Source organism: Ictidomys tridecemlineatus, chromosome 14 (assembly GCF_052094955.1).
Source record: "Ictidomys tridecemlineatus isolate mIctTri1 chromosome 14, mIctTri1.hap1, whole genome shotgun sequence".
Classification (NCBI taxonomy): domain Eukaryota; kingdom Metazoa; phylum Chordata; class Mammalia; order Rodentia; family Sciuridae; genus Ictidomys; species Ictidomys tridecemlineatus.
In genome coordinates, this window is record NC_135490.1 from 58317584 (window position 1) to 58334418 (window position 16835).

General features: G+C 38.6%; 1 long non-coding RNA gene and 1 other non-coding gene across 3 annotated transcripts in view; one reads left to right on the forward strand and one right to left on the reverse strand.

Moving 5' to 3' along the window:
• LOC144370441 (uncharacterized) overlaps positions 1-15146 on the reverse strand; it is a 30660-nt gene extending 15514 nt beyond the window's left edge. The window contains exons 1-2 of one of the 2 annotated variants that reach the window (XR_013430409.1): positions 10957-15146; positions 1665-3323 (exon numbers count right to left, since the gene is read on the reverse strand). This is a non-coding gene — a long non-coding RNA (uncharacterized LOC144370441). Of the gene's footprint in view, positions 1-1664; positions 3324-10956 lie in introns of those variants that run through there. The other variant, XR_013430410.1, reaches the window with a different exon arrangement.
• A 1000-nt stretch (positions 15147-16146) lies between these two features.
• Trnav-uac (transfer RNA valine (anticodon UAC)) lies at positions 16147-16219 on the forward strand. The gene has a single exon. It is a non-coding gene; the product is annotated as a tRNA-Val (tRNA).
• The last annotated feature ends 616 nt before the right edge of the window (positions 16220-16835 follow it).

A 16835-nucleotide genomic window follows, 5' to 3' on the forward strand; every position in this document is an offset into this window, starting at 1 on the left:
AGACCTAATTTTTTTTGTTCCCCTTCATAGCAAATCTCATTGAGTTATCTGTACTCTCTCTTATTTTTTACTCTTCTCATTTGTCTTAGCCCTTTTTCTGCTGCTATAACAGAATACCTAAGAGTAGGTAATTTATAAGGAATAGAGATTTATTTGGTTTGTGTTTCAGGAAGTTGGAATTTCCAAGAGTATGGATTCACATCTGGTCAGAGTCTCATGCCGCTTCATCCCATGGTGGGAGGCAGAAAGACAAGAGAATGTTCGAGAAAATACAAACAAGTAAAAGGGGACCAAGCCCACCTTTATAACAAGCCCATTCTTGTGATAGCTAGCACATTTCTGTAATAATGATGCTAATCCATGAAGGCTCTTCCCTCACGACCTATTCAGCTCTTACTAGGACACACCTCCTAGTATTGATGGGATTAAGTTTCTAACACATAACCTTTAGGGGACACATTCAATCCATTCAACACATCCTTGTCTCTTCAATTCATACCAATCAGCATCCACTATAACCTTATTCCACTAAAACTTCTCTAATCAAGTCACCAATGACTTACACATTGTAAAATACAGTAGTTAAGTCCTATTCTTACGTAACCAACTAGGAGAATTCATCTACTTGTTCACTGTTTCTTTCCAGATATACTTTCTTCACCCAGCTTTCGGGGTGGGGGGGGTTAACATATTCTGGGTTTTTTGTTTGATTGTTTGTTTGTTTGTTTGTTTTTGTTTTGTTTTGTTCTGCTCTACACACTACCAGTGACTTCTCTTTATTCTATATGAAACTTTAATGTTTGAATACCCCCGGGTTCAGTCCTTGGTCCTCTTTTCTTCACTATTTTGATGATATCATTGACTCTCATTGCATTATCTGTAATCTTACAGCTCTCAGATGTCTATTTTTAACCAGAACTCCCTTGCAAACACCAAACTCATATATGCACTGCCCCCTCAACATTTCCACTGTATCCAAAACTGAACTTGATCTTCCCTACATCCCAAGGAAGGCACCTATAGCCTTTCTTGTCTGTCATGGTAACTGCATCCTACTGATAAACAGCTCATGCCAAAGACTTTGGAATTATCTTTGACTTCACATAATCTTTCCTCCACCTCACCAATTCCATATTTGAGAAAATCCTTTCATTTTAACCTTCAAACATGTCCAGAATTAGACACTTCTCACTCCCTCATTCCTAACATCCAGGCACAAATAAACTTCATCTCTGGTTTGAAGCATTACAACAGCCTGCTAACAGCTTACCTCCATGCTCATCCCCTAACAATCTGTATTTTTAGAAGGTAAGTCAGATAATGCTGCTTCTCTGCTAAAAACTTTATCTTTACCCCCATTTCATTGTAGTAAAAGCCTTTCGAAAGCCTACAAAACTACTTCCTGACCGGACCTCTTTTTCCTCATCCTCTCTCTTCTCAACCTCTCCTCATTCTGCTCCAGGAGTCGCAACTGCCTTGTTCCTCAAATATTTTCATTAACCCAAATGTTCTTCCTCTACCTCATTATTTTTTAGCATTTGCCTATTTTAATATGAAGTTATAAGAATTAATTCAATATCTCTAAAATATGGTAGTTCTTAAGATATCTTTATTAGTAAATATCAGTATTATTGATCAATTTGGTTGATCATATGAATAAAATGTGCTGGTGTATTTTTTTTATTGGTTACTCAAAACATTACAATGATCTTGACATATCATATATCATACATTTGATTCAAATGGGGTATGAATTCTTATTTTTTAACACATGTACAGATTGTAGGATCACATTGGTTATACAGCCACGTTTATACATACTGCCATACTAGTGTCTGTTGTAAATTTTTAATTTGACTTTCTCTTCTTTACATCTTTGCACAAATCTTACCTCTCAATGAGGCCTTCCCTAATAATGATATGCAAAACCTCAAGTTATTTTTTCACTCTAACAACCCTCCTAAATTCTTTATTCTTTTCTCATTTCTTCTCCATAGCCTTCATCACCTTCTAACAAACTTTATACTTTACTTTTTAGGCTTCCTGTTATTGTCTACCTCCTTTGGCTAGAATGTAAGGTCCATGAGAGAAGGGATCTTTGTTCTTTTTTCATGAATAAATTCCACGTGCCAAAAACAGTGCCTGTCACAGAGTAGACACTCAGTAAATAGTTAGTAAATGAATGAACATGACTAAATGCACTTAGTGACATAACAAATCTTGCTATTGTATCATGATGTGGGTCATATGATCTTATAAGATTATTCATAACTGTCAATCAGTGATGGATGCTATGCCAAATATAGCTGAACACAAGGAAGGCCTGTGACTTATGAGGGAGGCTAGCAGAAAATTCAGCCTGCTAGAACAAATCTGTACTGGAGAGTGTCTGGTCCCACCGACCCAGTAGTTTATAGATTGTAACTCAAAATACAAACTTTGCAAACAACAAAGATGAATAGAAATCAAATAAGAAATATGCTGAGAGAAGTCAATTAGTGAAAGTCTTAAGTTAGTAGAAACCATGAGGCAATAAGTTGATCATAAACTAAGAATGAGGCAAAAAGAATTTAAGACCCCAGGGCAATCACTTGGAAGTTGTATCTTACACAGCAATGTATCACTTAATGGTGTCATGGGTTCTGAGAAATGTGTTATTAGTCTATTTCATCATTTGTGCGAGCATCAGTGTGTACTTACACATACCTAGATGGAATACACACCTAAGCTATATGGTAGAGCCTATTGCTCTGTCACAATACTCTGATTTGCTCTGCTGGATTGCTCATCAATTGCTCTGGCAAATAATTTTCCTCCACCATCAGCTTAGGTCGGGTTTATAATAATATTCCAGCCAACTTCACTTAAGTTCTCACAGACTCATCACTCACTTTCACATTAGGTAATGATTAATGGTTCTTGAATTATTTAAACTACCCAGAGCCAGCAGTAAATTTAACATCGTGGTTGGTTCCAGCCTTTTCGTCTTTGTTTGGCTGCGAATTGCCATGGTGCTGAGAGGGATACACTTCTCTTGTCTGGTCTTCGATCCAGGTCATAAAAAGTTCCACTCTATCTAACATAGGCCCTTCTCAAATTTTTGTGAGTCTTGCTGCCTTCAATGAAGCAGACCCTTTAATGGCTTCTGTCACTGTGCTCTGGTTGTTCAGGACCATAGCTATGGTCGGATGGGACGTGTCTGAAAGTCACTGTTTTTTTTTACCTTCACAGTCCTTAATCACTTTTAGTTTTGTTTTCAGATCAACCCTTTGATGTGACTTCTTTCTGGCCACATTAGCAGTGAATTTTTTATGTTTAGGATCCTTGAGAGAAAAACAAACAAATTCATATTAAATCAAGCATAAGAAAAAAGGATACAATCAAGTAAAGAGTAAACAGGAGACGTATAAAGCTGCTGCCATTGTGACCCAGTGTATTGTTTTACAGAAAACTTATTTTTATAAATAGAGCATAGTCTAAAATACTGATCTAAATTATAGTAAATACATAAACCAGTGGCTTTTTAATATCAAGTATTATATACTATACATAACTGTGTGTGATATGCTTGTATAGGACTGGCAGTTCAGAAACTGACCAAACATGAACACATTGTGTAATAATATTACTAGTCAATAGGAATTGTTTCAGATCCATTATAACCTTATGGTGCCACCATGGTATATACAGTCGTTCATTGGCCAAGACACCATTAGGTGGAGTATGACAATATTGGGATCACTATGGTATCCTGAATTTATTATCCTGAATATATTCCAGTTCTCCATAAAAACCTGATATTAACATTGCTAGAACTTGCTGCTTATTCTTTAGTCTAATAATAAATAGCAGTCAGCTTGAGCAACCTGAGTGGGTCTTCATTTCTTACAACTTAAAACTACTAGTTAATACATAAACTCATCAAATCCTTAAATCTGCTTAGCAACTCTCAACTTAATAGCCAGATGGAACAATGAGGTGATGAATGTGAACTCTGGAGTCAACCTGACTAGACTGGAATCCCAGCTCTACCACTGTCCAATAGTATGAGCTTAAACAAGTTACTCAATCCCTCTATACCTTGGTTTATTATTTTTAATGAAACTATATTAGTGCATGCATTTAAATTTGTTGTATGCATTCAAATTAGAAGTTATATGCAGCATGCTTAGAGCAATGTCTGGAACACATTAGGTGCTCAATATGTGTTGGTTCCTATTTTTATCTACCATAATGCTATCTATTTAATAGAAATATAATGAGAGCTACATGTATCATTTAAAATTTTAATAGCCACATCTAGAAACAGTAAATGGGAATAGGTGAAGTTATTTTTATTATTTACCTCAATACCCAAAATAGCATTTTAGCAGAGAATCAATACAAAAATCATTAACGGGATGTTTTTTATTCTTCTTTTTAATACAAAATCATCAAAATCCATTGTAAAGCTTATGCTTGTAGTATATTAGAATCCAAATTAGACAGACTACTAAGTGTTCAAGAGTCACACTCAGCTAGTGGCTATCAGCGAGGAAACCCATGGGGAAGTGCCCCTTTTGTCCTTCATTCCAGTTATACATGCCCTTTTGATTAAAGCTAAGGTGGAAGTCCAAAGCTTCAACCCACCATCAGTGTAAGCATCTGAGAATTAATGGGGAACTCAAGTTTACAAAGACCCAAACCTAATCTCTCCAAGTGGAAACCAGGTTCATCCATCCTTTCCCGAGACCTCATTCATTCTTTCTCAGAAAGCACGTTGACGCTGGCTTCCTGCCATCCTCCATTCTTCCCTATCGTTCCTGCCTTTCCTTTGATTCATGTTCTGATTCATGTATTGATTTGTGCTCACAGCCTCTCTTGCTTTTTTCATCATCCTCATTTTCCGTCGATGAGATATGGAATCAGATGGCATCTGACGGTGAGGGAGGGATCAGGAAGGAGAGCTAAAGGAACAAATTTGAAGATTAGAAGCTAGATGCAATGCCAGCAGTGGAAGTGTTGAGAACCGTGTGGATAGGAGAGGGTGAAGAGAGGGGGCTAGAGCCATTGATTTTTTTCTCCCCTTCATTGTCATTGCTTGATCAGGTCACTGTCCCTCTACAAGGGATGATGGCAGTGTCCTGATTGGAAAGCTAGGGTCCAGGGCTAAATTTCTTGTTCTCCCTTGTTCAAGTGCTAAAATAACACTGGATCTAGTAAACATTCATTAAATACTGGGGAAAGGAGGAAGGAAATGAAAGCAAAGGAGAAATGGAGGGAGGGACAGACGGGAGGCTTACCCTTTGTCGTCCCTCTAATTAATTCTGCATTTCCCTGTACTAATGCTTGAACTCAACAGCACAGCCAGAACACCCGTGCTTGGTTTTCCTTCCTGTGTAGGTCGTCTGCCCTATTTTGACTCACTCCTCCCCTTTCACTACTTTCTAGCCAAACTGCCTCTCATGGTCTTTAAGGATAAGGAGGAACATGCCCCTTTTATAGTTCCTCAGACTAGCTGAGATTCTTGCTGTCCCAGAGCCCTGGCTTTGCCTTTGTCTGTTCTCAGAATGCTCTTCACGACTACTTCCTCCTCCTTGAAGCTGCAACTTAAACATCACTAATGGAGACAGGCCTCCTTGATGCCTACCCCCCCCCCCGCCATTATTCTTCATAACAACTTCCTTGGAAGGATGCTCTCGTTTTGTAATTATTTATTTATGGATTTGTTTAGGTAGTTATAAGCCTATGACCTTCCACTCCTCACCCACACTTGATAGTAAATTCCCCATGGAGGGCGACCACTGTGTCTACTTCGTTCCTCTCTGTGCACCCAGCACCCAGTACAGTATCGGCTCTGTTTTAGATGCTCAACCTCAGGAGCTGGGTATGTGAAAGGGATGCCTGACATAAAAATTGCTTCTCTAGACGAACTTACCTTGTTGTTTCCTTGTGCTGTCACCCTGAACCATTCTGAAAATGCGGAGCATACACCAAAGGGATGGTGCTTGGGTATCCTATTTGCCTGGGAGAAGCACTGCTGCAGGAACACCTCCGGCCAGAGTGCTGCCTCAGCACAGCAGAGTCTAACTCTGGTGTGATGTTTCACTAACTGTGGAGAAAACTTCCAGTGGCAGGATTCAGTCCTCAAAACAGGGCACCTTGAAGACCTCATGCACTGTCCTGAGAAAATCGAGTCTTTGGGGATAACAGGGAATCTGCTTCAATGAGAAATCACTGGAACCCTGGAATAGGTATCACAGGAGTCTTCTAACAGGGAAATCATGAAGATCAGGAATATTACCACCCTGTGTTCTCTCACCAAATGGTTTGTCTCTTAAGGACATAAAAATGACAACAACTGATTTTTCAAGAGCATTTACAATATGTCAGTCATTCTGCTAAACCTTTTTCATGCACAATCTTGCTGGATGCTCTTAACAACCCTAGCCAGTACTAGAATTATTTCAATTTTAAACATGAAGAAAAGAGATTTACAGATGGGTCTATTTGCCAAATATTCAACTGTTAAGTTACAAGGTTAACACTGGAATGCAAGTCTGATAATTTCAGTGCTGATGGCTTGTGCCTTTAGTCACATATCCTGAAGTATGTAATGACCGGTGGAAGATACAGCTTTAATACTGCTATGATTTGGAGTGGATTTATCCCCCAAAGCTTTGTGTGTTGGAGACTCAGTGAGAGGGGACAAAATCTTTAAGAGGTGGGACCTAGCAAGAGGTCCTTAGGTCACTCAGGAGCATGCCCTTGGAAAGGTCCCCAGTAACTCTGTGGCTTCTTTTCTGGTAATTTGATTTCTCACATTTATATATGCTTCTGCCATGATGCCCATTAGGCCTTCTCCAGAGGCTGAATAAATGGGACCACCTGATCTTGGATGTTGATTCTCCAGAACTGTAAGCTAAGTGAACTTCTACTGTTTATAAAATTATCCTGTCTCAAGCATTTCATTATATAATAAAAATGGACTGATACAAATATAGACAGTGAAATATTCTCCTCTGACACAAGATTCATGCTGACTTCGATAGCAGTGATATAACTACTTGGATGGTACACAATAGACATTGAAGACATGTACTGGTCCCTCCCCAGAACAGGAGAGCATTTCCACCTGAGAGTAGCATGAATGGGAGCAGCAGAAGTATGAGATGCTGGGGAAGGGCAGTTGATGGCTACCAGAGGGACCTCTGATCAAAGGTCTAATCTGTTATTTTAGGTAACTCAGTCCAGCAATTCTGACTCATGTTTTGCTACTCAAACTCTGGAGCCCTTTTTAGAATGTCCCAACCTAGTGACACCTCCACACAAAAGCTACTGGGCAGTTGGTATGAGTTATGGTTTGGGTCTGAAATGCCCCCCAAAAAACTTGATCCCCAGTGCAGCAGTGTTCAGAGGTGGGGTCTTGGAGAGGTGGTGGGATCATGAGGTTTCTCACCTCATCAGTGGACTGATCCGATGATTGAGTCCTAGCTAACGAAGCTATTGGGAAGTGGTGGAAACTTAGGAGTCGGGGCCTACTTAGAAAAAGTAGGTCACTGGGGCATGACCTTGAAGGGTCTATTTTCCGGCTGCCATGCAGTGACCAGCTTCACTCTGCCGCATGCTCTCCACCATGGTGCTCTGCCTCACCACAGACCCAGGAACTATAGAGCCAAGTGACCATGGACTGAAATCTTGGAAAACATGAGCCAAAATAAAGTTTTCTCCTTTAAATTGATTGTCCTCAGGTACTTTGGTCACAATGATGGAAAACAGAGTGACACAGATGTGACCAACAAGCAAAAATCAGTTCCACAACAACAAAGCACCAAAGAACCCTTAAAATTGACCAAGTCATGGGAGCCAAAAAATAATGACCTCTGGCCTGAACAATTCTGTTCGTCTTGTTTTTCCCTATTTTGTGATGATGATGGTGATGATGATGATGATGATGATGATGATGATTAACATTTTCTTATTGAAATTGATATTCTCAAAGTCAAGTAAAAAGAAGAATACGATTGAAAGTGATCTCCCTGTCCATACATACAATTCCACTCTTCAGAAGCAACTGTTAATATTTTGAAGAATATTTTTTATAGCCATCCTTCTTCCTGTGTAACAACCATGAGAAACAGGGTCTCTGTGGTTCTCTAATCAACTGAAAGAAGAGAGTCCACAACAAGGGAGTCTTTTCTCCAAAGAGGTCTTGGCACAGCAGAGTAAGGGAAAGACTCCAAATCTACATCCTGAGAATGTCCCAGATGGAAGTTGGGGCCAACTGCAGCTGTACCACATGGATCAATTTTTATTTCCTCGGCATCTTTTGAGTGGGCAATATATTCACATGGCTCCAAAATCAAAATTATGAAAAGGTTAACATTCATATGTCTCATTTCAACTCCTGTCCTCCTTCACTTTATTTCCCTAGAGATTACTACTCTTATTAGTTTTTAGTGGTTTGTCAATATTTAATTATGTAATCACAGAGGTGTATAAATATATATTTTTATTTTTATGGTTCAGGTCTATTTCGAACCACAGCAGTATTCACAGTAGTCACCTAAACAGGTTTGCAGATTGTCTCTATCTCCTCTGTCTTTTCAACATTGGGACCATGGCATCTCTAAATAATTTCATGGGTAGCCATCAACATAGTTTCTTCAAACCAATAAAGTACTAAATACTCTAAACCTATCACTCTTATTCAAATCATTATCCTTTTCTATTTTAGGTTTTAGTGAGAGGAGAAAGTTTCTATCTGTTCAGACTCTGTCACTCTTCCCCCACAGTACCCAATCTTACCAAAAATAGAGAAACATATCAATAATTTAGGGGGAAAAGTTTATTTCCCTATTTAAAAAAAAACACACTTTAATACAAGTGTCTATAGACCTGAAGAGAATACTTATGCAATTTAATGTGAAGATGAGACAGTTGAGGCTCATGTTCTCTGTAACCCTATGATATAATTTGATATGTTTTCCCCAATATTATCAGTTTTCTGAAAGAGAGATGCTTTATATGAGTGTTGTTTCAGAACCCAATGTCCGGAGAAAACTTCCTAACAGCATCTCCAGTATCCACAAAATTAAGGTGGTTATAGTCCAGTGCCTCAAAGGAGGTAAATGAGCAAAATTTATTAATGATCACATTTCAAACAGTATAACTTATATAGCCTCAAAGAAACCAAGAAATTATATCAGTTTACTAATTTTACTCTGTTTAGAATATATATTTTTAATTTCATGGTTAGTAGAAATCAGACACTTACAGGTCCATCTGTTTTGAATATAATGTTTTTCATCAGAAATGTCAATAATATCTACAATTTAAGAATAAGCACTTATTCTTAAATTGTAGATATTATTTGGGGTAAAAATTGGGAGTTCATAACCCTCTTCAATCTAATGTATGAAATATGATATGCCAAGAGCTTTGTAATGTTGTGAACAACCAATTAAAAAAAAAGAATAAGCACTTATAACGATTTGTCTGAATAGTAGGATATGGCAAGATCATTGCTAAGGGAACTCATATGTACCTGGCACTGCAATAGAGTCTGTAGTAGGGCATCTTATTTAGCCAATCATTGTCCTCATACACAGTCAAAACTTGAGGCCAAGAAAGGTTTGCTAAGATGAAAACCCAGAACTAAACCCAGAATGTTCTAGCTCTAAAGTTCATGCTCTTTTCAACCATCTAACTCTAAGATTTCTTAGCAAGGGATTTTGGCTCTTTATCGTTTCTGGTTTTCCCAGAAAGATTCACTCTGTCTTTTTACAAGTAAGATAAGGAAACTTACCTTTCCAAAGGGGCAACCCCCAGAGTTGAACAATAAGTGACACTGAAAATAATTAACACATGATTTGAGGGTTGCTTTTCCCTACATCTAACCTCAGACTTTCTTCAAATCTGTGATGCAAGACCCCTTAAAGAACAGTTCCCCTTTCTCACGAAGGAAGAATGGTGATCTTTAAAACTGAAGATGGCACCAAGCATCCACATTTGGACATTTAATTTTATCAAAATGGTAAACAGTAGCAAGATAGCATAATGATAGGCAATCGGCAGCATCTTGATTAAAAATATAGACAGGGGAAAACTTCAGGATGGACCAGGCAAGAAAGCATGAGGTTGAAAAGACCTTTCCCTAAGCATGGTGACAGTTGCTATGGAAACCAGGCTTAGGCAAGAGCAACAAATGGTGCCTCAAATAATAGTAGCATAGCTCCTAATCAGGGTGGTAGATCATACTTGGCCTTATGACCACTTGAGAGGTTTCTATTTAAAGCCTACACTGCCACCTCAAACCCCCTGCCCCCCACCTCAGGGTCTGAATACAATCATAATAATCCATCTACTGTGTCTAAAATCAATAAGAGACCTACTTATATCCTACACATGAAATGGAGTTAAAACAGGAATATTTCTAAGTCAGTGCTGTCACAGCATTGTTGCTGTCCCATTAACTCCTACTGACCACACCAGGCCTTCCCATTTTTTCCACTCTTGCACAGTCATCCAAGGACCTTTGGCCATTTTTTTCTCCCCAGGGTGCTACCAGATAAAGGATCAGAGGTTGGGTCTTTGTAGACTGGAACCTTATAGATAAGAATTTATTCTAGAACACACCCTTCCACCCTTTTCTTCCTTCCATCTTTCCTTCCTTCCTCCCTCTTTTTTTATAAGACCAATGCTATAGTTCCTGCAGAACTAAATGATTCCATCCAAAATGGTCATTCCATCTCAGTCTTGGCCACTCACTTTGAATATCATGGTCTAGACCATCCTCATCTTGGGACATCTAAACTTCTAAGTGCTCCAGGATCCACTCTTTAAGTCTCTTGTCTTCACTATCTATACTCACTCCCTAGGTGATCTTATCCAGGCCCACAGTGTTACTTACTTTTCTGCTGCTGTAACAAATTACCTCACATTATCAACTTAAAAATATAATTTATTTTGACTCACTGTTTGAGAGATTTGAGTCCATGGTTGGCCCCGTCATTTATGGGTCTGTGGTGAAGCAGTAGTACATCAAGGCAGGAACCATGGCAAAATTTCTCACCTCATGGCCAGGATGCAAAAGAGACAGGAAAAGAAAGGGGCTGAAGTCTCAATATCCCCTTCAAAGGAATACCCCACCACCACCAGAAGACCACCCAGGAAGCCCACCTCTTAAAGTTATCAACACTTCCCAACAGCACCAAGTTGTAGACTAAGCCTTTAACACATGAGCCTTTCAGGAACACTTAACCAAACAATAGCACCTTTAACTTTCCCACAATCTCCAAGCTGATGACCTTTGTATCTCTAATACAAATATATAGCCCTGTCCTTGAATTCTTCAGCTCTCCACTGAAGTTCTCCATATGCCTATCGGCATTTAAAATTTAATATATTTAAAAACAAATCCTTAATTCCTCTCAACCTCATCTACTCCTACTTGCTCTTCCCTCAGCATCCTCCAACCCCCTAACCACCCAAATCCCAACTCCCCCATCCCTCCATCAGTGAATGGTAACTTTCTCCTTCCAACTGTTCAGGCCATTTGAAACCACTCTTGAATCTTCTCTTTCTCATACAGAGGCTAGCAAAGCCTGCTCTATCTACTCTGAAAACATATTCTGAATCACTATACTTATCACCACGTCTATCACTACTACCCTAGACCAAATTACCATCATCTTTCACCTGGATTGTTGTAATAACTTTCTAAGGGGGTCTCCCAGATTCCATACTTGCCCCCTTACAGACTGTTATCTACAGGGCATCCAGAGGGATCATCTAAATGCTGAATAGTAGACTCCTCTGCTTAAACCTCTCCAACAGTTTCTCATCTCATTCAGAGACATAGACATTATCTGGCCCTGGATACCTCTCTGATTTATTGATTATCATAATGAATGCCCTTGTTCACTGCACTTGAGCCTGGTTCTCTCTGCTGATTGGCAATTTTGGTCCCTTGCCAGGAGTGTTATTCCCCCAGACATCCACAGGACATGCTTCTATCTCCTTTTACTCGGGTTACTGTTTAAACCAAATCTTCTTAGATAGACTGCCTCTGAGCACTGTATCTAATATTATGTCTAACACATACATAAAAACACACACTCCCCTTACTTATAATTTTGTCCTGCTTTATTTTCCTTTATCATATTGCATTATACTGATCCTTCATTTGCTTTTTTTTTTTTTTTTTGTCTATTCCCTCTGCTAGAAAGTGAAGTCCATGAAAACACAGGATTTTGATCATGCTGTTCACTTCTATATAGAGAACGCCTAGAGAGGACCAGGACACATCCTGCATGCTCAATGGATATTTGTGGAAAGACTAAATTAATTTCTAAATGAAAGAAAGTGGCCCTAGACTCACCTCCACCAACACGACATTATCTTCCCTGACAAAGGACAGTGGTCGCTGTTCCAACTGCCAGCAAGGAGGTGGGAGTGAAAGAGGCATTCGATGAACTTCAGACAGGATCAAGTGTAGAAAGGTTAAGTAGGAAGGGTTGGAGTGAAGGGTTGACTACTGCCCAAACAACAATGGACTTCACAGAAGTGCCAGAGATCACATATACAACAAATTACAGCATATCATACTCATGTGTGTACATACATGTGTATATTTATATACATACTGTCTTAGTCTATCATGCTTGACAAAACAAAATACCATAGACTGGGTATTTATAAACAATGAAATGTTATTTCTCATAATTCTAGACACTTGGAAACTCAAGATCAAGTTGCCAGACTTGGAGTCTGTGGAGGGTCTATTTCCATGGTTTGTAGATGGCAACTTCTCAATGTGTTCTCACATAGTGGAAGGGGAAAGACTTCTCGGGCATCTTTAAGGGCGTTGATCCCTTTTATGAGGATTCTTATGACCTAATCACCTCCCAAAGTCCCACCTCCTAACACCATCATATCGGTGACCAAGTTTCAACATAGGAATTATCGGAGAAGACAAATATTCAGATCACAGCATTCCACCCCTGGCTTCCCAAAACTCATATCTTTCCCACATACAAAATATATTCTAACAAACCCAGTAGCCAAAAAGTCTTAACTCATTCCAGCATCAAGAAAAAAATTATTTTTCCAGTCTTAGGGATAAAACCCAGGGCCCCATGCATGCTAGGCAGGTGCTCTACCAGTTAGCCACATCCTCAGTCCCTCCACATCAAATTTAAATGCTAATTCCCAAATGTCATCTGAAAAACATCTAAATCAGTTACGATTAAAATTCAGAGTTGAGTTCCTCCTGAGACAAATTGCTCTCTAGCTATATGAAATCTAAGTAAGTTATACACTTCCAAAATACAACATGGAACAGCCATAGAATAGCAATTCCCATTCCAAAAAGGAAAAAATAGGAAAGAATAACTGGTGTTGAGAAAAATCTGAATCAAACAGAGGAAACAACATCAAATCTTAGGGTTCCAGAATAATCTTTGACTTGATATTCCACCTTCTAGACACACTGGAATATGGGTTGGACCCCCCACTTCCTAATACCATCACATTGGTGATTAGATTTCAACATATGGATTTTAGGGGACAGAGAGGAGAGTAATGCTACATTTGTTGTGAAAAGAGTGACTTAGCACTAAAATTGGGACATAAAGTGGGTCAATCTCAGAAATAAAAATGAGCCCAGTTCATGAACTTGGAGCACAACATCAGGGCACCTTAGGAGTCACTTGGAAATTCCTCTCCTAGTGTGGGCCCAAGAGTTATAAGTTTGACCTATTTTAAAGTCAGACTTGGTCCTCGCTATAGGAAGAAAGGATTGTAGAAGCTATGGTCCAAGCTATGCAATACCTGAGCCCCATAATTACACAATGAACAATCCTAAATATTGCAAAATCTTTCCTGGATAAAAATTACATATAGAAACTGAGTATTGAGGATATATCAATGATGTATTAAAGTTAATTTGGGTGTATAAGCAGGGAAGACTAGAGTCTAAGAAGGAGGAAAATGTTTTTATCCAGGATGCTAAAAATAATAGCTTTGCATGCCATATTAAATACTACTGTTGAATGCCAACTAATTATATATTCTAAAATCTAGCTTACACCACTTTTCATTCAAATACAGCAATATTTTTTAAACATTAAAGAAGTGAACCATCTGTTTAGCACACCTTATGTAAAAAAAAATACTTTGCTACTTTAAAAATAACCATTACTTGATGACTTCAAAAGGTAAATTTCCTAGCAAAATGAGGATTAATTTTTATTACTTAGATATAATTATTTTGGACAACTTTTTGCTTGAACACCTTTTTTTTAATTATGGCATTTTATCTTCTCCTACCTCTTCTTTTCTGTCAAATAGCTTTCTTTATGTTGCCTCCAGGGAAGGACATAATAGGCAAATATCTTGCCGGGGTTGTAGCTCCGTGGTAGAACACATGCTTAACATGAAGAAAATCCCAGATTCAATATCCAGAATTTTAAAAAAGAAATAGCCTAAGAGACTCTCTGTTCTGTGTTACCAAAGCCCAAGCCCTTAGAGGAATTTACAGAATTTAAGAACCTAATACTCACCCCACCCCATATTAGAAAGGAATTTCTCCTAGGTTAAAAAAGGTCTGAAAAAGGAAAGGAGAGTGAGGGCATTGGAAAAGGAGAGGCAGATGGGGGAGACAGAAGAGAGATAATAAGAAACCAGTACATTCCTGGTGGAGGAGCCTGCACATCTCTCCAGCAAAGAACTGGGAGGATGACAATCCCAGAAAAAGAGAAAATGGTGACATGGTGCTAATTCTAGGTGGTAATGAGCTCAACAGACTGGCAAAGACTCCTTCTAGCACAGCTCAGAAGCAGAAAAGACAGCTTCCAGAGGGAAGGGCCATCCTCTCCTGGAAAAGTATAATCGAGTCTTAAATAATGCTTTTGTAACTGTGTCCTCTAGTGTTATAGATGTAGAACAGTACTGTGTCATACTCCCTGAGTGTAAAACCTCTTGTACCTGCTTTATGATACATAGTAGTGACTGTGCTTTATCAGAGCTGTTCTAAAGATGTTACTCTAGAATGGTTTCTTTTCAGATAGTTATTGAGAAGCTTAAAAAAAAAAAAAAGATGGTTCCAGGTATCAAAACAGTAACAGAACTTTGCTGTTTTCTCGGGTTTTGTTTTGGTTTTGTTTTTTAACTCCCCCCCCCGCCGCCCCACCACCCTTTTTCTAATGGAATGTGCTGGATGACTCTATAATTTTGTTCAGATGACTGCAGAACCTGGAAAATCTGTTGCTGCTATTGATGCATAACATATTGCTATTATTAGTCTTTTTATATAAATATAAATATATATAATTTTTGGAAACTTTAGCTGTGCTGTCAACTTTGGAAAAAGTATCCCAGTTCACTGTGTTGAGTTGGCATTGTACAGAAATTAACAGCCATGTTAATCTAGAAATGTTAAACTTATTTTTTTCCCATTTTTATAGGGGTAATGCATGTATTAAATATGGAAGGTCTTATCTATGTGGGTTTGATCACAAAAACTAATACTCTCTAAATAATGAAAAAAAAAGAAATGAAGGGCCATGTAGACAAAGAACACCTTATCCACCACCTGCTCAGACGAGCCAAGAACCAGATGGGCTCCTGCCAGTCCACATGTCAGCACTACATGTGGCACCCTCAGATATTTCAACAAAAATCTGAGGGCATTGGGAAATCCTCAAAATTCACCAAGTTTCCATGTCCCGTAGTTCTGCATTGAGTCAAGATACTGCAACAAGGACTAAATTTATCCTCCTACCTGAAAAAGCAAAACAAATTACATAAAATAGTAGTTTTTTAAGACACTGGTTACCAGATAAAGAAAGACAACTGTCCCTGGAAATGGGAAACAAAGGAGATGAGCCCTGTGGTTGCTCCAGCTTCTCTCCTTGAGAGAGTTTTCAAGATGCAGCTCAAAGAAGGAGAACACAAGCAGAGCCCAGCGGACTTGTATTGAAGAGACAAACTTGAAAGCTTAGAGAGATCAAGAGTTTGTCAACATAGAATTTTATATCCAGCAAAAATATCCTTCAAAAATGAAAGAGGAAAAAGACTTCTCCAGAACTATTTTTTAAAAGTGTTGCCAAAAATAAATAAATAAATAAGAATAAGAATACCACATGAAAATATGGATATAGGGCTGGTGATATAGCTCAGTTGGTAGAGTGCTTGCCTTACATGCATAAGGCCCTGGGTTCAATCCCCAGTACCACATATTTTTTTAAAAAAGAAAATATGGATAAACACAAAGGAATAAATTCCACAGGAAAAAGTAACTACATGTGTAAATATGTAAGTCTTTTCTTATTATTTAACCCCTGTAAAATAGAATTGTTCAAACATAAATAATAACAATGTATTATGGGCTTATAGCATAGGCCTAAAATGTATGACAGCAAGAGCATTAAGGCTGGGAACGGAGAGAAGTAATGATCTTTTGCTATGTGTGAAGTGATAGTATAATATCACTTGAGCATAGACTGTGGGAAGTCAAAGGTGTATGAATACAAACCACTGACTAACAAAACAAGAGTTATAGCTTATAAGAAAAAAAAAGAGACTAAGATGGAATGACAAAAATTATTTCATCTAAAAGAAAACAGTAAAAGACAGCATTGAGCTCTGCCAGGAGATCCAAGTTCCAGTTCCAGCTCTATCTCTGGATGATGGTAGGAATCTAATCACGATATCTCTTTGGACCCCAGTTTTTCTCCCTATAAATTGGGTGTTTGGAATGGGAAAATAAAGAAGGAGAGAAATGAATTACAGTAGATGGGGTAGAGAGAGAAGATGGGAGGGGAGGGGAGGGGGGATAGTAGAGGATAGGAAAG